Source organism: Setaria viridis, chromosome 8 (assembly GCF_005286985.2).
Source record: "Setaria viridis chromosome 8, Setaria_viridis_v4.0, whole genome shotgun sequence".
Taxonomy (NCBI): Eukaryota; Viridiplantae; Streptophyta; class Magnoliopsida; order Poales; family Poaceae; genus Setaria; species Setaria viridis.
This window is the reverse complement of record NC_048270.2, coordinates 5401154-5426610: the sequence shown is the minus strand read 5'-3', so window position 1 is coordinate 5426610 and position 25457 is coordinate 5401154. Positions and strand designations below refer to the sequence as shown.

At 42.9% G+C, this 25457-nt stretch overlaps 1 pseudogene; it reads right to left on the bottom strand.

Moving 5' to 3' along the window:
• Positions 1 to 7221: 7221 nt before the first annotated feature.
• Positions 7222 to 8379, bottom strand: LOC117833809 (uncharacterized; annotated as a pseudogene).
• Positions 8380 to 25457: the final 17078 nt, after the last annotated feature.

Below are 25457 nucleotides of genomic sequence, written 5' to 3'. Positions count from 1 at the left end.
TGACATCAAGTGGTTTCTTTCTTGAGTTTGTTCTGATGCAATCAAAGCTGAAAGAACTTGCTGGACATAGTGATCCCATTATAGCCACAATGTCTGAACTAATGAAGAAGAAGTTCAGTAAATATTGGGAGGATAAAGAGGATCTGAACAACTTACTATTTATCGCTCTAATCTTGGATCCTCGTTACAAGGTGAAGTTTCTTAGCTTTTTCTTCTTGGGGATATACGGTCCACGGAAGAAAAAATAACTTGTTGGTAAAATAGAAAGTGATCTTCGCTGCTTATTTGATTGCTATGTTGAGTCTGCTGCACATGCCAGCTTCAGTAGTAATTACAATCAACCTCCACTACTTATTAATGTCGATGAGCATGAGGAGAATACTGCTATGTTGCGAGCATTTCAATTTAGTATGCACCTAGAAGAAATTGAGAGCAAAGAAAGTAATTCTGAATTATCCAGATATCTTGCAGAGAATTGTGAAAAGATCATGGATGAATTTTATTTACTATTTGTGGTGGAGATGTAACTCAAGCAAGTACCCCATACTGTCTAAGTTGGCAAAAGACATTTTAGAAGTTCCTGTTTCCACAGTAGCTTCAGAATCTATATTAAGTATAGGAGGAAGAATTCTAGATTCATTTTGGACATCACTATCAGCTACCATAGTAGAATGGATCATTGATGTTGCATTGCTTGTTTAATTTCTCTTCCTCTTCTGTTTGATTGGAGCTGTACTGCAAAATGGATCATTGATATTGCATTGCTTGTTTAATTTCTCATACTCTTCTGTTTGATTGGAGCTGTACTGCAAAATGGATCATTGATGTTGCGGCTTGTTTAATTTTGTGAGGCAAAGATAGCATGTTTGAATCAGTGAATGGTTGCACAAGATGTTCCTTGTTCCCTGACTTGCTTGTTTTTTACCCATTTAACCCATCAAATCCACCCAGCCAACCCATTAAGCAATCACCCTCTTGACCCATCTAACCCACCCAGATTACACAATCTTCCAATTAGTCGGTGGCTGCAATTTAACCCATATAACCTACCCAAATCCGTCATAATCCACCCATGAACAGGTAAACAACCTCTCGGCTCCTTCTTCCTCCAGCACGGTGATCACCTCGTGCAGTATCAGCGACTGCCGCACGCTGCAGATCACCGCCACGTCTAGGATCGATCCATCCTGTGGCTGGAGCAGCGCCAGCACTACTGGTGCCACCGCCATCTCCTCGGTGGGAGCTTCTTCGGACCCAACACCACCTGGCTTGTTGCTGCCGACGCGAATGCGGCTCCTCCGGTTGTAGCCATTACTTTTGCTGCGGAGCTGCGTTGTTGCTCAAGTTGTTCCACCATTTCCTTTAACTCCTTGATGTATGACACGACGGCATCAAGGATATCAAATTGGTTCATCTTTACCTGCATACATACAACCATATAATTGTTATCTGGGAAAATAAAAATCAACAATCTCCTCTCATGTTGTGGAATTACTTCAGTGTTAAACTTACCGTGCAAGAAAAAAGCTCAGATTCTATTTTATCAAAAAAAATTTATGTTGATATACTCATTCTAAGAAACAGCAAAACCAACTTGGATAGATTATTATTGAAGTTCTAGAGCCTTAAAACAGTTATGATCCCGTATACACAGAAGCAAAAAAAAACATATCTTCAATCAAAGGCATTTCATTTGACAGTTCAAAGAAAATAGTATTCATGTGATAATTACTTGCACGTACCTAGAGGCGAGCCTTGCGCAGAGGGCCTTCATCTGCTGCCTCCTCCGTCTCTCAATCTCCTTTGCACCACCCCCATCACCATATGTTGTTGCCGCTGCTGCTCCAACTAACATCTATGCTAGTTATTCTAATCCCAGCGGCAAACTGATCTGAGGACAACCATCACCAGCGCACAAATAAATAGTATTGTTTACACTCTAATTTCAACATCCAGTTCAGTAATATCTGTTTAACTACGTGGCCACGTCGACGCGTACAGCTAAAGAAAAGGGCGCCATCGAATAAAATATTCCAATCATAAAAAATGTGAATCACATTAATAAGTAGTCGGACCAGGCAAATTAAACAACTATATAGAATGATGAACATATATAAGTGCTCCAAAAAAACTGAGGCCTAATATAGAACCTTACTGGCAATCACAAGGAATCCAATGTCCATGGTAGGCATAGAACAACTATACGAGACAAAAATTAGCATGAGTTTCATTAGATGCTTCATGCTTGTTAATTAAATTAACCGCAATCACGGTGCAGGTAAAAAAAGATAGAACAGTTTCTTTACTTCCTTGTTGCAGGGCAAGCCAGGAAGGCTCGTGCCAACAAGTGACCTATAGACTCACGGCTCCCTTAATAAACCTGTCTGAGTTAGGGAAGAACCACCTCAGCACAAAGCACAAATCGAATTTTATAGGATGGCATATCAAGCCAGAAAAATCGGTGTGAGAGGACAGAGAAACACTCGAGTTCAAAGTACCATAAGTAGGCATTAATATACTTTTTAAAAATTTGGTTAAAGTTAGACAAATTTGACTTAGGATGAAACTGAAATGGCCGACAATTGAGAACAAAGGGAGTACAAACATAGTTTCCCCCAATAAGTAGAAGCTCTTGCCTAATGAGTAATGACATGTACAATATTTTTTTGACCTCTCAATTGGCATCTGTAACACCTAAAGGCTGCACGCGATATCCTGTTAACCAGGAGTCCAGGACATCATCATGATCCACGTTAAGACTACGCGGTAATGAACCGAAAGGTTCTTTGAACTAGTAAAAGTTGAATTTCTTTGAAGACTTCCGAGGCAAGAGAATAGGTCAATTTCTCTACAAATCCTTTATCATGCAGCTGTTCGATGCCGTACGCAACGAAAGATACTAAACACTATATTGTTGCTACCATCAATTATGCTTGCAATAATATAAATAGGGAGGGTGACATTGCTAGCTTAGGCTAGGTTACATATTCAAGCTACTATTAAATTGCAGTACTAGAAAACTCTTCATCCGTGTTGGGTCATCAGTACCCATGAAACTGGGGCTGGCATAGTTAAGTCATCTGCGTTAACTCATAACTAGTCCATCAACCCATGCTCCCGCATGGGCTAATATTTTTAGAAGTTACTGTATATGAAAATTATTTAGAAATTAAACTCTTAGTTAATAATCAAAAAATATTACCTACTACTCTCTTATTTTTCCAATACTTCAACATAATAATTATATAGATATTTACCTACCTTTGTCCAATTGTGATTCATTTTTAATTAATAATTACTCTATGCACTTTTTCATCCATATTCATACTTTTTCCATTTTGTATCACACCTCCAGTCCTCCATACATTATATTTAGCATACAAATCAATATTTTTCATTGATTCCTCACATACATGTATAAAATGGTCTAAATGGTGGCACTCATCATGTGTATATACTTTTACTTAGTATTTTTATATTAGCAATGACATAAATAGGTAATTTAGAATCATATATTAGTTTACTTTTTGACATTTCTGTATGATGCACACGAAGATAATTAGATTAAGATTTAGGTATTTACTTTAGGTTATTTTTAATATCGACATACGTGGGTAACATAGATAAAATTTTATAATGACATTTTAAGTTATGCTTTATAATGATGTGTATTAGTAAATTGGATGAAGATTATGAGGCTACTTTAGATTATTTTTTATAATAGCTGATCTCGGTAATTTAGATATAGGTTTAGAGCTAATTTTTGAATATTTTCATAATGACAGTGGCAGTTAACTTTAGAAAATATAATAGATCAATGGCTATGATTATTAGAGTTTACAGGATTGATGTTTGATGTTTTTAATTTTTATGAGAATTTCTCTTTTTTTTTCTAGCTTGTCTTGTGGGAACTAATGCGGAGTCTCCATTGGAAAAAAATAAGACTATGTTGCTACAAAACTATTACCATAAGCTACCTCTCATTTGTTAAATATTCGAACACAATACTTATGTAGATATATACTTAATATCTTCATCCAATTGTGATATATTTTACTTAGTAATTACTCTATAATATTTTCATCCACATTTATAATCTTTAACTTTTCACTTTGGATCGCAGGTATGTGCTTGAATTTGTTTAATGAACCCTAAGTTTGAGATACAATTTTAGCATAGAAATCTATATTCCCATCACTTTATATCCTTATAAATGGTGACACACATCATGCGTATAGACCTTAATTATTATATCGTATACCAATAGTGCAAGATATAGATGATTTAGAATCATTTATTGCTGTATATTTTTAATTAAGGTTATTTGATTCAAACATAGGGTTACCTCATGTTATTTTTAATAATAGCATGTGTGGGTAATATAGATGCAAATTTAAGGGTTACTTTAAGTTTTTTAAGTAATAATGGTAGGCAATTCAGTTGCAAATTAGGGGATTATTTTAATATTGTTTATAATGGCATAAGTGGGTAATTTTGATGAACATTAGGGGGTTATTTTAGTTTATTTTATATAATGGCAGAGGTAGGTAATTTATATATAGATTTAGGGGGTTACTTTACGCTATTTTCATAATGGTATAGGTGGGTAATTTTTTAGAAAATATAATAGATCCAATGTCTATGATGATTTGAATCTATCGATTGATGGTCGGATATTTTGCTTTTTTTGAGAATTTTTAGGATTTCTCTCTTTTCCTAGAGTGTACACCTAGGAATCCTAGGTGGCTTTACCTGGACGCTTCAAAAGGAGCCTCCAATTAGTAATAGTAAGATAGAAATAGGCATGTATAAATTCCTAAAGTATTATCCATCCGTACTATACCCTGTGGACTGTTTGTAGTTGCTCTTGTTATGATCCTCATGAATAATACGTAAGTGCTCTTAACAAGAGCAAGCTTGTATTATGTAAGGTATCTAGTGCCAACTCTTATTGAGAGCCGACATGAATAATACTCTCAGGTTTCTAATTAGAGTTTAAACTTTTTTTGGAATTCTTAAATTTTTCATGTGGCGTATGGAGATAAACTTCTATGTACATTTCAACGAGACCTTTAACTTTCTCACTGAAACTTTAAGTTGCACTATGCTCCAATGTTTAATTCAAGAGACGACCATTAATTTTCGCATTAGAATGTGGTGACATAGGTAAGCCCTCCCTGGCCAATGCAGAACCACTCAAGCTCACCGGACCCACAAATGGTCCCGCAAATTAGAATGCACAAAGAGTAGCATAGGCTAGTGAAAAAATATAGCAAATCCTTAATTTATTGTTGAAAATGAAATATATATTCACACACGTGGTAGAGTTTGTGGTATGTTGTCCATATATACATGTATATGCTACGTATCATCAATAAAAGATCAGCACTGCTACGCTACGTCCGATAGGAAATGTCCCGTCGGATGGTCCGTGACAACATGAAGAAACAGAGGCTGCACTATTTAAAAAATAACTTTTGCAATAACTAGAAATATACGATAAAAATAAATTTCCACTGCAACAAATTAGGATGTTTCATGCAACATCCAACTCGAATCCCCCTTTTTATCCTAGAACTAAAACTTTGCAATTCATCTTATTGAAATATCTGAGAACACCCATGCAACATAAAAAAAAAAAGCTAACGTAACAAGATATATCACTTGTTTCAACATCAACAAAAAATAATCTATTGCAACATCAAGAAAAAAAATCTATTGTAACATTTGCAACATGATACAGAAACATTTTCAAATATCTATTGCAACATCTCAAAATCTCTGGTGCAATATGGAACAACCACAGTTCAAGCCAACAATGTTGTGGAAAGTCACTGGACCACCGGTGGGGACGAGGCAGCACGACGGGGGGAGGCAGCCACGAGGGCCGCCACCAGTTGGGGAGCGCAACCGCAAGTGTTGACGAGGCAGCACGGTATGCAGGAGGCAGCTTCGAGTGCCACTGCTAATGGCAACAAGGTAGCGTGGCGTTGGGGAGGGAACTGCGAGGGGTGAGCACGCCACCGGTAAGCCAGCTGCGAGCGCTGCTGCTGATTGAATGAGCGAGCTGCAAGCTGCAACCTTGTCATCATCTACCGCGTGTGAGCGAGAGGAGCAGCTTCTCATGGAAGGAACGCTCAGAGGAGAGGGGAACGAAAGGATAAGAACGGGTAAGAACTCGTGAAGAAACGTGTGGTGGAGAGGCATCCTTTTTTTCCCGTGGTCTGGCGTCCGGTAGTTTCACCGCGTCAAATGGCCGGCCTGTAACATTACGGATAGAAGATACTAGGCTCAGTGTATTGTTGCTAAGCTGTCCCTATTAACCAGGAGTCCAGGGCAGGATGATAATTCATAACCTGGAGTCCAGGACATTATCGTGTTGATAAGAAAACCTGACAATGAACCAAACGATCTTTTATTAGGGGAGAACAGGTCAAGAGTCTACGCAGATCTTTTATTTTAGTATAAGCTGTTAGAATTTGAGCTTCCTTCTGTGCGTACACTAACCATATATATTCGTATTTGATGCCGTACGCAACAAAAGATAATAGACACACAATGCTGTTTATGATTGACAATGCTGTTTATGATTGCGACAATATAAATTGGGAGACGCGGACCCATCTGCAAAGTGATTGGGCGACATTTATTTTTGCTTAAGTGTAATTTACCTAGTCAATTCAAACAAAAGATCAGTGGAACTATGCTCCCAAAAAGGCCCTCATTGGTCATAAACACCTGACTTGTAGTCTTGTACTAAATGAAAACATCGAGTAAACATTTAATTTACTGTTAGAGTGAAATAATACATGGCCCACGATGTTGGAGTGAAAACATCGAGTGAACATGTAATCTTTATTCTTATACTCTCAAAATGTACACTCGGCATCCTAACTTGGTGCGGATATTGTCTACATCCCTATATTTAGTGCCCTAACTTAAGTTTGGATGTTGTTTAGGCCCCTATATTTTTAAAATGACGGTCTCAGCTCTTAAACATCCGAGTCAAAATAGGCTTCGACCCCTCCTCGCATTCATGTGGCTGAAATCTCTACTCTTCTTTCCATTCTATTGCTATGTTTCTCCCTCCCCCACCTCGATGACATAGGTGACACTCGAAGTCAGGTTTAAACCATCAAATCTGCCGTTTGGCATAAGGGGGACCTATAGATGATATAGCGTGCCATATGTTTTACTTTTATATTCTGTGAGTGAATCATATATCACAAGCAAAACGGATTCGCAATAAAGGCATCAACGCAAAGATACATCAATAAACCTGAAGGCAATATGAAAACATTAAATCAAGCAATCCTACATTAAAAACCATTACTCTATACATTATTATACAATGCAAGCAAGCATCCCATCTCCGTCCTTGTTTGCTCTATGGATCATGTCCAAGAAAGAGGTTCACGATTGTCACTACGATGATGACACAGCCGAGACCACCTCAACGATCTTGGTGATATTCTCGAGGTCACGGATGCCCAGCTCAACCCCGTTATCGCTCCCCGTATTCCCTGTCGGCGATCGCCTCCGCAGCATGCCCTCCATGATCGTCACGCTCGCCTCGACGACACCGCCGCCGACGCCGTCCTCGTAGTCCTGCTCCCAGCTCATCACAACGATCTTCATGCACGCCACGTGAAGGTACCCGGTCACGCCGTCATAGCAGTATAGCACCACCGGTAAGCCCAGAACCTCTTGCTCGACGACGAGCTCTGCCGCCGCCCCTGCTTCTCGCCGCAGACGACGCCCTGGAGCTCGGCCTCGCCGCAGAGCTTGAGCAGGTGCCCGCCATGGACCACGCTCTCCATCCTCAGTGCCGCGCAGCACGGGTGGAGGTCGAGGTCCCTGTCGAAGCAGTGGTAGACGAGGCCGCGCGCACGGCCGCCGCAGGCGTCGCAGTAGTGGCGTCGACGGGCGGCGGCGCCGACGGGAGAAGCTCGAACTCGACGTCGCCGCCGAAGAGGGGGTGCTTCAGGTGGGCGATGCCAGGGCGCAGGTCGTGTGGAGGTCGAAGTCGCAGCCGGCGTCGCAGCTGTACCGGCGGTCCTTGCCGCCGCCGGGCTCCTTGCAGCCATCGCACCGGAACGGCGGGCCGTCGGTGGTGACCTGCAGCTTGAGCTTGTGCGCAGGGTGGGCGTCGCTGGAGATCACCGCTGGGGGCTCCTCGTACAGCTTCATTTTTGCCTTGCTTTCTTTTGCTTCTTCTTCTCTGCTTGTAACTCTATTCAGTATTGTATCTGATGAGCTGTGGACAAGATTATTTCTGCAAGCAAGCCGAATTATTTAAACCCACAAAAGAACATTTTTCTTTGTTACTTGACTAGGTCAAGAGTCAAGACAGGCACAGTGCCCTCCACTTCTTGGAACGGTACTCCCTCCGTCCCAAATTGTAGGTAGTTTTAGCATTTATAGAATTATATATTTTGCTATGCACCTAGATATACACTCTAGATACACAGTAAAATTATGAATATAGAAATGTCAAAACAACCTACAATTTGCGACAGAGGGAGTAGAGTGTAAGGAATACAATACATTGGACAACTAATTAAGGATTTGTTTTATTTGCTTAAGGTTCCCTTTGTATCTTCATGTTTGGTAGGGTCCCTGTGTATCTTCATGTTTGTCTAGCTTGCTTGATTTTTGTTTCATCTCCACCTGTAACTCTACTCGTATTATTTCTGATCAAAAGACAAGATTAATATATGCACATAACCAGGAACAAACTAAGAATTCATCAAGAAATCTGATTACTTCCCTAAAAAAAGAAATCTGATTACCTTCTACGTGTATCCTGAAAATATATACAGCTCTATTTGCTGAACCCAAGTAACATCTGAACTTTTATAATTTTGTCCAAGTCAGTAGTGCTAATGGGATTATACTGTTATACTCTATGTGCATACATAGGCCGGCCGTGGATGCTTAGGTACTTGACGTATAGTGAGTTCATTAGTACTCTGATTCAGTTTTAAATATAAGACGTTTATGAAGCTTGTCCTAAACGTGTTATATTTAAATCAGAGGAGGCAACTAACTAGTATAGCTTGAACTTTTAATGGTAAAAACGAGGGAGTTTTTTTTTTGAGGGTTTGTGCTTGTTTACCTTAATCTAGATTGTAAGCAATAATATATAGTGGTGTAAGACGTGGGAATCATTCTCAGAAGCATTATACTCCGTACAGATCTTTTGGCATAGTCAACCTGATCCACATCCACGCGTGTCGTAGCTTGTAAAAGTGGTGATGTGCGTAACCTAAGGTGATTAGATGTTGATAATCAAATAAAGAGATTAGATGATCTCCATGTTCAATGATTCAACTTCATCTTCAAGGAAGATACAACTGTAAACTAGTCCTGGCGAGAAACTAGTATCGTCAATCGCGCAGCTATCATAACTAAATACATGTTAAACACTAGGCTACAAAAGATTTGTGCTGGCAACTAAAAGGGCTCTGTACTGGCGGATCGAGCACCCGCCAGCAATATTGAGCCAGAATAAATGGCGTCAGTGCTGGTGGGTCCACTCGGTGCTGGCGGGCAACATTAGCCACCTGCCAGTAAGGAGGTTTCTGTGCTGGCGGGTGGTTACATTACCCATCGGCATAGATATTTTTGGGAAAATAAAAAAAAGCCCGCTCGCCGCTCCTATCCCTGCCGCTCCCATGCCCACCGCCCATCACCGACCGCCACTCCCATACCTGCCGCTCGTCCCTGTCGCTGGTTGCCTGCCCTCATGCCAGTCGGTCGCATCGGTCCCGCCATCCCTTGCAAGCAGCGCTAAGGTTTTATCTGAGCGTCGCGAGCAGCACCAAGGTTCTATCTGAGGAACAAGCAAGGGGAAAATTGATGAAAAACAAAAGGAAATCAACAACTTAGGGACCAAGCAAATCGAAATTAGTTACACATCCGCCACACGAATTCACTACTAACAAATCAACAATTCCGCCACACGAATTCACCCACAAGTCAAAATTAGTTACACATCACAAGCAAATCAACAACTCAGGGACCAAGGTGAGTAAGACAGAGATGCAGATACCCGTTGTTCATCCGCTCACGTCGGCCGTAGCTCCTCCACCTACCGTCCGCCGCCCGTTGCCCGCCCACCGCTCCCGCGCCTACCGTCGACCGCTCCCGTAGCCCGCCGCTCCCGCGCCGCTGCTACTCCTGCCGGCGTCCGCGCCCACCGGTCACCTGTCGCCCGCCCACCTGCTTGCTCACTTGCTCGTGGAGATACAAGGAGATAAGGGATAGGTACCCGCCCAGCCTGCTCGTCGGGAGAAGATAAGGGAGATGTAGAGGATTTGTGTTAGCGGGCCTCTAATGCACCCACTAGCACAGATACATCCTATTTGTGCTGGCGGGTGCTTAGGTAGCCCACTAGCACAGAGCCATCTGTGCTGGTGGGTGCTAGCTTGGCGGCCCCGGTTGCCTTTGTGCTGGCGGGTGCTAATTCCACCCGCCAGCACGTTAATTTTGATGTGCTAGCACAAATTGTTTCTGGCGTAGTGAAAGATACATTCTATCTATACTCAAACTCTAACAGCTGCACCAGGTTCTTGGAGTTGTTCATTAGCAAAGCATATAGGGTTGACGTGGGGCTATAAACGTGCCAAATATATCATTATGTGCCACAAGCCAATAATTCTCTAGCATACAACACTACTACATAATGTGCCATCTGGTTTTGGGTGGGCCACCAGTGATGGGTCTTCACCGCCAGGTCTAACGGCTGCGCATGGAGGTGTGCGTGTCAGAGTATATAACCGGCGGTGATGGCCCACTTCACCATCAGCTCATAGTTAAAACCGGCAATGATACCATCACCATCACCGCCGGTATTTTAAACGGGCCAGCAGTTAAGTGCCCTATCACCGTCGGCTCATAATAAGAGCCGGCGGTGATAGACCTGCACAGTATAAAACCACCATCCTCCCCTCCTCCTCCTTCCACCTGACACCCTCCTCTCCTTCCTCCATTGTTGCGGCCATTTTACTTCCAATTGCACAAGAAAAATCCCATTTTTTAAGGATACACATTAACATCTTATTTTGAGGTTGGTATCTAGCAAACCTTTAAATTCTTAGCTTGTTTCTCTAGCTAGTTTTTGAAATTTGGTGTGAATTTGATGAAGTGGCTTTCTTTCTTCTTTTTAGAGCTCATTTGTGGTGGAATTTCAATGGAGTGATCTCAAATTTGAAGGTTGCTCATCACCACCTTACTTGAAGGTTAGTATCTTGATCATCACTCCACGTATGCTTAGTTAGATTGTTCCAAAATTGTAAAGAATGTGATGGAGAGGCTATTTCTTATCTCTAGGCCATTTTGAGGAATTTCTTCATGGATGCCACATAATTGTCAAGTTAGCACAAAAACTCACATGATTTTCGTGTACGTATGAATTTTATTTTGTAATTGGTAGCTTGTATGGTTTACCTAGTACTCACTGTTGCCAAACTGAGAAAATGTCATTGTTCATATATGGATCGAGGATGAATGTATAGTTCAAAGGCGAGAGAGGACTCCTTCATCAATGGTGTTGATTCTTTTGTGAAGGCCGCCAAGACGTGCATTACAAACAATCCTTAGAATGATGGGTAGTGTTGATTGCAAAAATCAGAAGGAGTGGAGCAATGTCGAGCAGATCCGCTATCATTTGCTGCGTAGGGGTTTCATGGGTAACTATTGGTTATGGAATAAGCACGGTGAGGGTGGCGATGATGAATCTGAGCCAACGACTGTGTCTGAACCTGCCTAGGCTGCAGCCTTGCATGGAAACACTGGTGGAACTTCTGATGAGCTGCCCGTGCCAGAAAGCTTGCGTGAGACATTAGCATTAGATGAAGAGTTAGATGCCATAGACCAGATACTACGCGATGCAGAGCCTGAATGCCTTGATGCAAGAAATTTGAAGAAACTTGAGCAGATGAGGAAGGATGCCAAGACACCACTATACTCGGCCTGCAGCATTTCAAAATTGGAAGTTGACCTAATGCTATTGGAGATGAAGTCAACCAATGGTTTGTTTGATAAACGCTTTGTTAAATCTACTGCAAAAGATGCTCCCAAGCCCGAATGAGTTGCCTGAGAACATATATCAGGTAAAGCAGATTATTTGCCCAATCAGATGATTTGCCCAATGAGCCTTGAAGTAGAAAAGATCCATGCATGCCCCAATGTTTGCATCCTTTACCATGGGGATAAGTACAAAGATTTGGATGCTTTTCCAGTGTGTGAAGCTTCACGGTACATGTTTGACTTGGCTAAAACTATGACATGCGACCAGAACAAAAGACCCCCGCGAAGGTCGTATGATATTTCCCCATAATTCCTTGAATAAAGCGGCTGTTCGTGAACCCGAAGATAGCAAAGTTTATGCGGTCGCATGCCGAAGAACGTCTTCAAGATGGAAACTCAAGCACCTAGCCATGGATTGCAATGCAGGGCTATCAATTGGAAATTCAAGAAAACATTTAAGAAGGAGATAAGGAACCTAAGGTTTGGTTTGAGTATGGATGGGATGAATCCTTTTAACATGGTCTGCAGCAATCACAATACATGGCCTGTTACTCTTTGCATATACAACCTTCCGCCTTAGCTTTGTATGAACGTGATGAAGGTCCTTTAACAACCTCGCCAAACTACAACGTTTCACCAGTTAGTTCATTGTAACTTTTTTTACATCATATAAGCCCTCCATGTACTAATGTCTTGGACAGTTTCTGCTGGTCATTGTAGCCATTGGCACTATACTCCTGCAGCACAATTGTGATTTTAGTCGTCCTTTGTGACACAAAAACGTAGTGAGCCTGCTTTTCGTGAACAATGGGTCCATTATCTTTTTTTGTATCCGAAGCATGCCTAAGGAATCTACCTTTTATATTACGACTTTCAAAACACACACACACACACAGAGAGATTAACGGTATAAAGTTCCAGGATTTTTTATAAGGATGTTAGTCCCGTCCGTTTGCATTTGCTCTAATGTGCGTATCGATGCTCTGGTCTGCGCGTTTTTTGTGATTTGGAGTTGGAGACAAAAGTTGTCCATTTGGCACACAACCTGGTACGTGTGTTGTCATTTTGCTAGACGTGAAAAATGCCTTGATTTTGGCTTCAAAGGAATGGACCATCATATTTTTGTCACTTCTGAGACAAAGTGTGATTCTATTGTATTTTTGCATGTGTGTATGCGGGACAGTGACTTGCACTGTCGTACCACTATGTGTGAAACACGCCTTCACATTACAAAGATAACTTGAATATAAAAATAATTCCAAATTAAGGCATAATTTGGAGGTCCACTTCATCTTCATTATCTATTATTCTAATATTTGAATGTCAGAAACCACCGCGTTAACACGCATGGGAAAAATTATTAATTAAGAAAAAATAAAGATGTATGCCATTGATCGTTTATGATCATGAGACAGTAGCTTAATCGAATGATGTTTATCAAATATAACTAATAAAAACAGAGAAAAAAAACTACACCATTGATTGTCATGATCAACCAGCCATCTAGACAAATTCAAATATTTTAAATCAAAATAATGAATAAAAAGAGAAAGATCTACACCAAACATTAGTAAAAAAAATCAAACGGTTTAGAATCATTCAAAGGTTCGTATAAATACAACTAATAAAAATTATGAATTCAAGAAAATATATGATTAAAAGCAACAGTAAAGTACTTCGTATGAAATATAAAAATATAGAGAAAAAAACATTTTTCCTTATGTTATCATGGTGACCCTAAATTCTAAGATTGTTATGAAGATTTACAATCGCATACAAGTAATAAATAGCAAATTATTTTGAGGAAAGTATATATTATTAAAATGATAACCCAGTTGAAGGGGGGAAAGAATAATCTACGCTGTTGTCCAGTGAAACAAATAATCTACTAATCATTATGAGCCATAATCATAACCAGTAGAGTATGAAGATGGATGGCTAGGACTCCATATATATATTGCAACTATAGATAAGTGATAAATAGAAGGGCACTAGAATATGTGTCACGAAGAGTATAGACCACGATTACGGGTGTCACAATTTTATTTGGGCCAAACAAATCAATCCAACAGAAAACTAATCAGGTAGGCATTTGGTGTTTTTGGAGCTTTTCCCGAGAAGTTAAACCTATGATGTAATAATTAATAAGAAAAATAAAATAATCAAATTCAACTATATATTAATTCAATCAACTTTATTAATTGAAACTATGAAAAATATAATAAAAACTAATTTTATGTTACCTTAAATGAGAATCAATTGAATAATGGATGTAATAATTAATAAGAAGAAGAGAAAAATCAAACTCATTTATATATTAAGATAATCAACTTCATTAATTAAAACTATGGATGTAATAACTAATAAGGAAATCAAGAGCAAAACCTTCCCCCTTAGATTTGGTGTTTTTGGAGCTTTTCCCGAGCTCCTCTCAGGCAAGCTCCAAATGGAAGGTTGCTTGGGGAAGAAGATGAACAGGAGCATTTATGGTGGGTTCTGTGCTGGCGGGCGACATAAGCCCACAGCTAGCACAGATGGGGTGATCTGTGCTGGCGGGTGCTCCCCTGCCGGTCCATGGAAGCTTTGTGCTGGCGGCTGCCAATCACGTCCGCCAGCATGATAATTTGCATGTGCTAGTACAAATCGTTTTCTGATGTAGTGATAGTCGCTTAGCTAGAGCGCTCAGTTTCTCTCCTACCGCATTCCCTGAGGCAGTGGCTGTCAATGATCTTGTAGGAGCTGACTCGGAGATATGGGCGGATTTGGATGGTGCAGGATACGTCGAAGACGATTTGCAGACGACGGATGAAGCATTACCGCGCTCTCTGTGGTCTGGTGAGCACGAGGGGCAGAACTTTTTACATGTGGCCGCCTTAGCTAATGTGTGCTATTTTTTAATGTGTGATTATAAGTATGGCGCACCCTAGATAGATGCACCACTACATGCTTACATGCCACACTGAACACGACTCCAAAAATAAGTCTCTAAGACAGCGCAATCAGTGTTTTCACTAGGAGGAAAACAGAATACAAACACACATTCACACTTGGTTGCGAAAGTGGCAAAAGACCGGGTGCAATCCTTTGATTCCCAGATCGAAGCATGTTTCACGAATAGATAGATCGAGACAATGCACTCGTTGTTCACGAGTAGCATACAGATAACACGTCACTTGTTCTTTATGGGACCGCTAAAATTAGCTATTATTGTATAGAGTAGATCATCATGACACGTGCCCCGTATATTAGTGGGTGCAGACTAGGTACTGTAAGAAAAAAAAGTTGCATTTGGTAGAAATTAATAATCCACCATGAAAACTTGTTTATTTACAGGTTTAGGAGCCTATTTATAGCACGAGCTTCCTCGATCAGAAGGCAGTCTGCAGCACTAGTGCCAGCAGCACGTAACTAGAAAAGAGCAACACATATACACAAAGCATCCATTGAGCCAATGGTATTCCTCACCACCAACGCGTCCTTCATCCCCGTGATGGTGGCAGCCGTGCCTCGCCGAAACCTCATCGTGGTCAGGGCTGCCGCCAAACCCGCTGAGCACCAAGAGCCAGCAGCCAAGCCCGATGGAGCTTATGCCGGTGGGCGGCGCCAAGCCCTGATGTTGTTAGCCGCCGGCGCTGCCTCAACAGCCGTCGTGAGCCGATCCGCGAGAGCTGATGAGTCTAAAAAAAGCTCGGAGGGTGGGTGGAAATAAAAGACATGATGAACCCATCAGGCCAGGACATGGGAAGATGGGCTGTTGCTGAGCACAACGCAAAGACAGGGGAGAAGCTGCAGTTCAGTAAGGTCGTTAGAGGCCAGCAGCAAGTCGTCGCGGGCATGAATTACATGCTCGATGTCGAAACAATGGAACCGTCACGTTTCTACGAAGCATTTGTGTTTGATCCACTGACCAGCTCGCACGAGAAGCGTCAGCTCAAGGACTTCAAGCCCTTGCTTGGATGATGGCAACAACCAAATTAATGGCCATTAGTCGGTCTCTTTTATGCCTCTGTATGTGTGTGTGGGTGTGTTGCCACAGTCCTCCCGCGATCTAAATCCTATGTGGTCTTCATTTGGTGTGCATAAATAACCAAGGAATAAATGTGGCCTGTGTTCGTTCTATTTCAAATACTATTTGTGCTTTCATGCATGCATGGCAAGGAATACCATAAGCTAGAGTAACGCCTTAACTATTACAAATAGTAATGTCGAGACTACTGAGAGACGCGAGTGAGACCAAAGCCAGCTGCTTGGTAATAGTGGACTAGCCTACTGGAGCAGTGTAATAATGTGTACTCCCGTCGATGGCAAAGAGATCCAATAGATTGGCAATGAAGCAATTTCAATGCGTCTGTGGTAGGAACACAGATGATTGGACTGAACGAACTAAAAGACTGAGCTCACCTCTTTAATTTCTTTTGAGTAAATTGCACCCACCACACGATAACTTGTATGGTTAACAAGTATCGAAACATGCGTATAGATGCACAAACTTGTCAAATCTATGCATATACGGTCACACGTACACCACGTAAATGTATTTTGCCACCGTAATACGTAGACACTTTTATGCATGTAACCCCGGCCCTATCTTTGTTCCCCTTCTAATCTAAGTTCTAAACATGCGTGCAACTTTTTTATCTTTGATATCGGCGATTAGAAAAAACTGTAACGATGGGCAACGGACCAAGTGTATAATTTTTCTAATAAAAGTTTGATGACAAGATCACTATGGAAGTGTTGTCTACTGTACACTTCCAGCTCTTGTTTCGCACGCAATCGTTTTCAAAACTTTGATGATCTACTGTACACTCAGTCACTCAGCAACTATAAATAGGACCGTCAACATTAGAAAAGGACAAAAAAAAGTAAATACTGCTAATAATCAACCATGCAAAATGAGAGAAATCCCTCGAGCTCGAGCTCCCCCGTCTCCTCTCCTCCCTCTACCGTCCCTCTCGTTCCCCAAGCGCCCCTTGCTGGGAGCAGCGTGAGGAGTGGCGGCAGTGCACGGGGGCAAGGCCTGACGTGGTGCACTGGGTTAAGACACGGATGTGGCGGCACACTAGCTTCTAGGAGTAGTGTAATAATGTGTACTCCCATCAATGGCCAATAGATCCAATTGATTGGCAAAGAACTAATTCCGGTGCATTTGTGGTGGGAACATACAGATGACTGGACTGTACAAATTAAAAGACTGAGCTCACCTCTTTAATTTTTTTAATAAAGCTATACTGAAAATTTAGAAATCATCGAGAAAATGATACAATAATTGCTATGGATGGCAGCTGCTACTATAGTGATCCATGAAAAAAATTCGGAAATTAATTAATATGTTATAAAAAAATTTATTACAGATAATGAAATTTTTAAACGCCAAATGTGGACAGTGAAATGAAGTAAACATTTCATATCCCTCTGAGGACACATTGTAGCAGAGTGTATGGTATAAATCGTTACCAGCTATAGTATAATTAGGTAGCTTTAATCGTTGCACAATCCAGAAGGTCACGTAACACTAGTAGAGAATTGGCCTTTAGTCCTGGTTGGTAGGGTGCATATCTCCCGAAAATCCATCCGGGATAAACCAACCGGGACAAAAGGGGGGTCTTTAGTCCCGAGTTTTTTAACCGGGAGTAAAGGTCCCCCTTTAGTCCCGGTTGGTGTCACCAACCGGGACTAAAGGCCCTGCCACATCAGGCGCGGGACAGGCCCTTTAGTCCCGGTTGGTAAAAGCAACCGAGACTAAAGGGTGCCCCTTTAGTCCCGGTTGGGTTTCCCAACCGGGAGTAAAGGGTTACCCTTTAGTCCTGGCTGGATTCCAACCGGGACTAAATGGCACCCTGCATGGCACTGCCTGGCACCTGAATTTTTCATGCATGCATCACGTACGTAGTACCGCGGCCCTTTTGTTAACCTTTACTAGTTGAGATTTTTTTAGAATGAAATCAACTAGTATTTAAACGAATGGGATTTGTAATTATACAATTACTATATATATACACAATTCTTATACACAATTCATATACACAATTCAACTAGTACAAATCGATCATAATTAGCGCGTATTATATATACAAATAAATCAAAGTATCTATCTACAATCTTCCCGTCGTGGTGTTGCTGATCGGAGTGTCTAATTGTCGTCCATCGTAATAAAATTCTCCTTTTGGATCTACCACCTCGTCTATTAGGAATCCAATGAGACCTTCACATACTGCCGCTACTCTTTCTTCCTTCAAGAGTCCTTGTTGAATATTTAACATCTATAATTTGGAAATTTGTGAATGTTACACGAACAAATACATATAAGGAGCTAGAAAATAATTAACTAGTAATAGTTTTATTTTACGTACTTTAAAGTTGTGCGGCGTCATCTTTAGTCCCTTGGGTCCCATAAAACTGTGCATGTGCTCACAGATGTAGTAGCCACATAGATTATTCCCGGGTTCCTGTCTTAAGCACTTCAGTGCGGAAAAAAATAATTTATGAAATATTCTTGTTATACAATGTAATAAATGTGCAGACTTCATACGTACCGGGAAGTCTGTGTTCCATGTAAGTTTTTCTTTGAATGGACCTTTGTGTGTCCTTATGAATTGTTTCCATGCGCTGCGGATTAGAATAATGAATGATATAGTGTAACAGGGATAAAATTTAGGAAACAAACTTTTGCATAGAGATAAAGGTCCAGAATTATTACAAGTCTAGCATGTCTTGCACTTCTTGGTACTCCACCGGATCTTTCCTCAACGAATCGAAGACAGTGACGTGACTTCTTTCAGGCTCAATTATAATAAGAATCCAGTGGAAGCTGCGTGCGTAAAATGTTCATGCATATTAGAGCTAACTAACATGTAGAGATAAGGAAAAAGACATCGAAAGTAGACGGTATACACACACTTACTTGAAGTTGTATGGAAGTAGTATGAAATCCTTGAATGTTTGTTTGTCTAGGAAATTGTATACTTCCACCAAGGTTTTTTCCGGCGCTAATTGTATCTGTTCTTGGTTAACTACAGATGGATCCATGAAGCCTATATGTAGGTATGCCTCTCGGCGGCATGTCTGAATTAGCATCCTACATGAAATGGAAGACGAAGTTAGTATGGTGACGCATGCCAAAATTTACATGTAGAGATAAACGGACACTTACAGAACCCAAGCGCTGATCAGAGAGACGTCCAGGGCATCATGATGGTACACTTCGTATATATCCTTGAAGTCTAGCCACAGCACTTTCTCGCCTTCGCCGTGAAAATCTATCGGTTTTACCTTCAGGCCGAGCATCTCCCTCGAGTCGGCGGATGCCATCATGTACCATTGATGGAATGTGTACATCTTTGTTGATAGCTTCTGTACCAATGAAGACTTTACTAGAGGTTTGCCTAGCTCATAAGGCCATCTCGGCTCAGGGGGCGGTGCAGTTGGCATCTCAACTTGCCCTATGCATTCATCAAGTCCCAGACCTGTTTCTTCCATGAACTTCAATACATTTGCTTGTTGATCCAAGGACATTGCTTTTACCCGTTGAGCATCTTTTTTTGATAAATGGCTGAGGTCGGGGACAGGACCGCTGGAAGATGACTTTCCTTTCCTTTTATCCTTTTTATCAGCCTTTACTAAAGCCCGTTCATAGTTTGATAAGAGTGGTATCCTTTTCTTGGCTCCTTCTTCCATCCTGATAAAAAAGTTTAAATCTTTTCGACTTACTGGCGGTGGCTCCATCTCCCTTGCTTTTTTTTCTTCGGCTTGTTTCTTGAACCACTCACTGGCCTCTCGTTGGATTTCTACCCTCTATTCCGCATGAGACATTGCCTCCCACCGTTCCTTACGAGTCACTTCAGGCTCCTTTGTTTTCTTCTTTCTCTGTCTTTGCTTGGGAGGCGGTGCTCGTGACTTCTTTAGTGGTGGTGCAGGTTCCTTCATGGGGGCCGCTCTTGGTGCCGGCGACGGTGATCGGGGAGGGGTGTTGTTATTGTCGTCATCGCTCCCACCACCAGGATGTGGTGGAGATGGAGACCTTGATATAGATGGAAGGGACGGTCCTGGAGCAGGAGATGACGGTCTCGAGGTATGAGGAGAAGGTCGCTACTGGGGATCTACGGGGAGCGGTCTTGAGCTCTGAGGAGATGGCTCCGTGCCAGGAATAATGATGTAGCATTTTCGCCATAGAATGATCCCATGAAGCGCATCTGCCAATGTCTTTTCCCCGTCGCCTCCCAGGAGGTCGAGCTCTAGACCTTCATATTGGCTATCAACTATTTGCTCTACGTGGACACTGGCGTAACCAGGTGGAATCTCCATGTCATGACTGCTCTGCCCCGCCAGGGTTGCTAACGCACTCCCGTACCCTACCTGTACATATAGCAGAAGTAAACAAGTTGAACTCCGATCTCGAGGCCTGGATCAATTGACAAGATTGCATAAATATTATGTATAAGCATACCTTAATACTGAGGTTGCCGACCAGTGCATGCAGCTCACATGAGGTCCGTTGCGTGATGGCATCCACGGGGAACCGTTGCTCCTCCACGGGTAACCTGGGCGTCTGCGTATCGGGGACCCCTGTAGAAGCACAACTGCTCAAGAGGCATTGAGAAGGGCTGGCGGTGTTAGGAATCGGCAATGCTCCAGATTGGGCCAACTCCGCAACTGCATGGGCCACTCGACGATTGATTTCCTCCATCATTCTTTGTTCTTGTGCCTGCACTTTAGATTCTAGCATCTGCCGCCAGCTCTCCTCGATCTGTTCCTTTCTTCGCTTCCGGCTTCTGTACGAGGCGCTGTCGCCTCGGAAAGCAAACTTCCACGGAACCACCCCGAACCCTCGGCAACATCCTGGGTGCTCCGGATTACCGAGGGCCAATGTGAGCTCATCATTTTCTCGGTCCACCTTCAACCTCCCAGCCTTAGAATCTTCAATGTTCTTCACAAGATGTTCGGCCTTCTCACGTATTGTGTTATTAAAAATCAACGTCCCATCCTCTTGGCTCAGGGAGCCTCCATGAGCGTAGTACCAATTTTTTGATCGTTCGGGCCATTCAATAGTTGCAGGAACGATTCGCCGTTCGATCAGATCTTGTTCCATCTTCCTCCACTTGGGAATTGCTGAGCCATACCCACCTTGCCCCAGATGATGATGGTAGCCCTTCTGACTAGCATTTGTTGTGTTGGTCATGATCTTTTTCACACCGTCTTCACTCCTCTTATATTCAACAAATGCATCCCAGTGGTCCCTCAACTTTGGCCACGCATTGAAGTCTGGAGTTCGGCTCTTCTTAATGTAGTGGGTATCCAGCATCTTCTTGAATGTCTGAAATTGTGTAGCCATCTTCTTAAGCGTCCACGCTTTCACATCCTTCTCAATATATCCTTCGGGGAATGTGAAATGTCTCTTGACGTCTTCCCACAGCATATTCTTTTCTGTCTCCGGGAGGGCGTACGGATTAGTGCTTCTGCCCTTCCATTCTCTGATGCTGATAGGCACGTTGTCCCAGACGATTACCCCGATCTGACTCACGTACTTCTTTGCTACTTTCTCGGGAGCAACCGGCCTGCCCTCTTCTGTCACTTCCGTGATGACAAGCCTCCCTTCCATCACCTTTGTACGACCTCGGGTCTTCTGCCCTTGTGTCGATCCGGAGGGCTAACAGTTCAAGATTCGTTAATTAGTACGTAGTAGTAACGGTGGTGTGAAACAATACAAGAATCGTTATATATACCTCGCCGGAACCTTCCGCCACGGCAAGGTGTTGCTGGGGCTGTTGCTCTTCATTCCCATCGGCGGACATGTTGAGGAACATGTCCGCCTGGGTGCCCTCTTCATCCGTGTACGATAGTGGAAGGTTGTCGCCACTACCATCACCAACGATTATCTGCTCCATGATATACCTTGCGGTCTCATCGTCTGCCATTTCAACTATTGATTGAAACATACATGGAATCATACATGACAGTCATAGAAATCGCCTTACTTATATGTATATAATGAAATCATAAAATAACATGAATCCTACAAAGTTCGGAATATTTATACAAATTTCTACAAATTAGTAGTACTTTGTGATGAATTTCTAGCAATAACATGAATTTGTACGATTGTCTAGCAATAACATGAATTTTTACGGCGGCGGTCAGGGCGGCGGGACGGCGGAGGCGGGGACGGAACCACGGGCGGTGCCTAGGTTGTGACGGCGGCGGTCAGGGCGGCGGGACGGCGGAGGCGGGGACAGAACCACGACGAAACACGATTCATTTCTAACCTAGGCGGAGCGACGAACCTAATTACTACTAATTACTACTAATTTACACTAATTTGATTTTTAAACACATATACAAAAATCTATTGAATTTGTACCTAATTACTACCTATTTATTTTCTAACTTAAAAAAAAGGCCCTTGCTGACGCAAGCCGGTGGGCTTGCGTCAGCAAGGCGGTACTCCCGGCGCCAGTGCTGTCCGGCGCGGCGGACCTCTCGCGCGCGGTCGTCGATGGTGGCCGGGGCAACGAGGTGGCCGGGGCGGCGGGATGGCGGCGGCCGGGGCGGCGAGGACGGCGGCCGAGGCGAGGACGGCGGCCGAGGCGACGACGGAGCGAAGGCGCGCGAGACGGCGGGACGGCGGAGGCGGGACGGCGACGAGGGGCGACGAGGCGGCGACGAGGCCCGCGATGGAGCTCTGGTGGCCGGCGGCGACGAGGTAGGGGCCAGGCACGACGGACGAGGAGGATCGAGGCGGGCCGGCCGGGGCAATGGAGGAGGAGGATGTCTAGGCGCGGTCGGCGGCGGGACGACGATAGCCGGGACAATGGGGGACGACGACGGCGGCGGCCGGCGAGGGAGGCGGACGGGCGGCGACGGAGCAGAGCGTGCGCGGGACTTGGCGAAAATTTTGCTAAGTGTAACTGGCGTGGGGGTAGAAGGGGCTACAGTGCCTTTTACCCCCCCTTTTATCCCGGTTCGTAATGGCACCCGGGACTAAAGGGCCTTTTGTCCCGGGTCCCGTCACCAACCGGGATAAAAGGCCCCCCCCTTTTATTCCGGTTGGTGACGGGACCCGGGACAAAAGGGTGCATCCGCCAGGTGGGGCTGGGAGCCTACCCTTTTATCCCGGGTGCCACCACCAACCGGGATAAAAGGGGGGGGGGGCCTTTTATCCCGGTTGCAGTTGGCAACCGGGATAAAAGGGTACGTCCACGCGGGAGACGAAAAGTACCCTTTTATCCCGGTTGCAGTTTGCAGCCGGGATAAAAGGGGGGCCTTTTGTCCCGGTTGCTGTTGGCACCTGAGACAAAAGGTCTTTTTCCTAGTTTTCTTCTCCCGCCTGTTTTTGGAAATGGATTTTATTTATCTTTTCACTGCATTTCAGGATGAAAAATTAAAACCTTCACATATTTTGTACATGCAAAAATATATTTAATTAGCGAGTAAATTGACAATAAGTATGATTTAGTCATTAATTCTATACCAGTTCATTTAGCCTCTAAAATATTTATTTTACTGCATCGCTGTGATCAAGAAATTATTCAATTAAATAATTTCAATGCGCAGAAAAATCCATGTTTGTATGTGGTTAACATTCTTCATGTTTATCTAAAAAATCTTCACCTAACAAATTTAAGAACACATGAAATCATACATAGGGTAAATTAAAAATTGTATCAATTAATACACAAAGGTCATGTAAATTTAGCGCATTACAATACAACGTTGTAAAATTTCTTCTTCACGAAAGTTCCTTGATCATGATCGCGGCGTAAGTACGGAGCCTCTTCTTTGGATAGCAGGATGCTTGGATCAACTTCAACGGCGAATGGAGGCATGCCATCAATTTGATCATAATCATCTGATTGGTCTGTTTTATCCTCGACTCCCACGATTTTTCTTTTACCTGGAAGAACTATGTGGCACTTTGGCTCCCATGTCTCTCCTGGATTCCTCTTGGGTTTGCTACACATGTCCTTCACATAGAACACCTAATGCACATAATTGGCAAGTACGAATGGGTCATCACTGTATCCAGTCTGCTCAGATCTACTATTGTCATTCCGTACTGATCTTTGGTTACGGCAGTTAGCTTCACCCAATTGCAAAAGAAATAGAGGGATGTACAGCGGTCCGTATTCGAGTTCCTATATCTCCTGTATGAAACCATAATACGACTCCTTGCTATTATTTCTGTCCATGGCATCTATGCGGACACCACTATTCTGGTTCGTGCTTTTCTGGTCCTAGGCTCTCGTGTAAAATGTATAACCATTTATCTCATAGCCTTGGAATTTGACGATTGTGCTAGCAGGTCCCCTGGCTAACCAGGCAAGCTGTGGGTGAATCTCAGAGTTACCCATAAGTTTTTGGTGCAACCAGGAGGGAAAAGTTTCCATGTGATGACGGGTAAGCCAAGCATCGGATTTGGTCGGGTTTTTGGAAGCTACCATCTGCCTGTGCTGCTCGATATACGGAGACACAAAGGATGACTATTGTAGAACAGTGTAGTGTGCCTTGTCGAACAAATCAGTATCATTGCTCAAACTTGATTTCCTTCCAAGGGTGCCCATTCCTCGGAGCCTCCCCTCGTGGCATGAAGTTGGAACCCCAATCGAGTCAATTGAATCAATAAAATCAACACAAAACTCGATCACCTCCTCTGTTCCATATCCCTTGGCGATGCTTCCTTCTGGACGGGCACGATTAAGAACATAGTTTTTTAGGACTGCCATGAACCTCTCGAAAGGCCACATATTGTGCAGGTATACAGGTCCGAGAATACCAATCTCTTTTACTAGGTGAACCAGTAAGTGCGTCATAATATTGAAGAAGGATGGTGGAAATAACAAATCAAAACTGACAAGACATTGCACCACATCTATCTGTAGCTTTGATAGCTTGGATGGATCGATTGCCTTCTGCGAAATCACATTGAGAAACGCGCATAGCTTTATGAGCGGCAACCAGACATTTTCTGGTAGAACACCCATCAGTGCAACCGGAAGCAACTGGGTCATCAACATGTGGCAGTCATGAGCCTTGAGATTTGTAAACTTCTTTTGTTTCATATTTATTATTCCCTTTATATTGGAGGAGTACCTAGACGGGACCTTCATACTATTCAAGCATTCAAACATGCTATCATTCTCTTCCTTGCTGAGAGTGTAACTGGTAGGATGTAAGTAGTGCTGTCCATTATCTCTCTTTTCCGGATGTAGGTCATCTCGTTGCCCCATGGCTTTCAGGTCCTGTCGTGCTTCCAATGTATCTTTTGAGGTCCCATAAACACCCATGAAGCCTAGCACGTTCACGCAAAGATTCTTCGTCAGGTGCATCACATCTATTGCATTGCGAACCTCTAGGATTTCCCAATAAGGTAGCTCCCAAAATATTGACTTTTTCTTCCACATGGGTGCATGTCCGTTATCGTCGTTCAG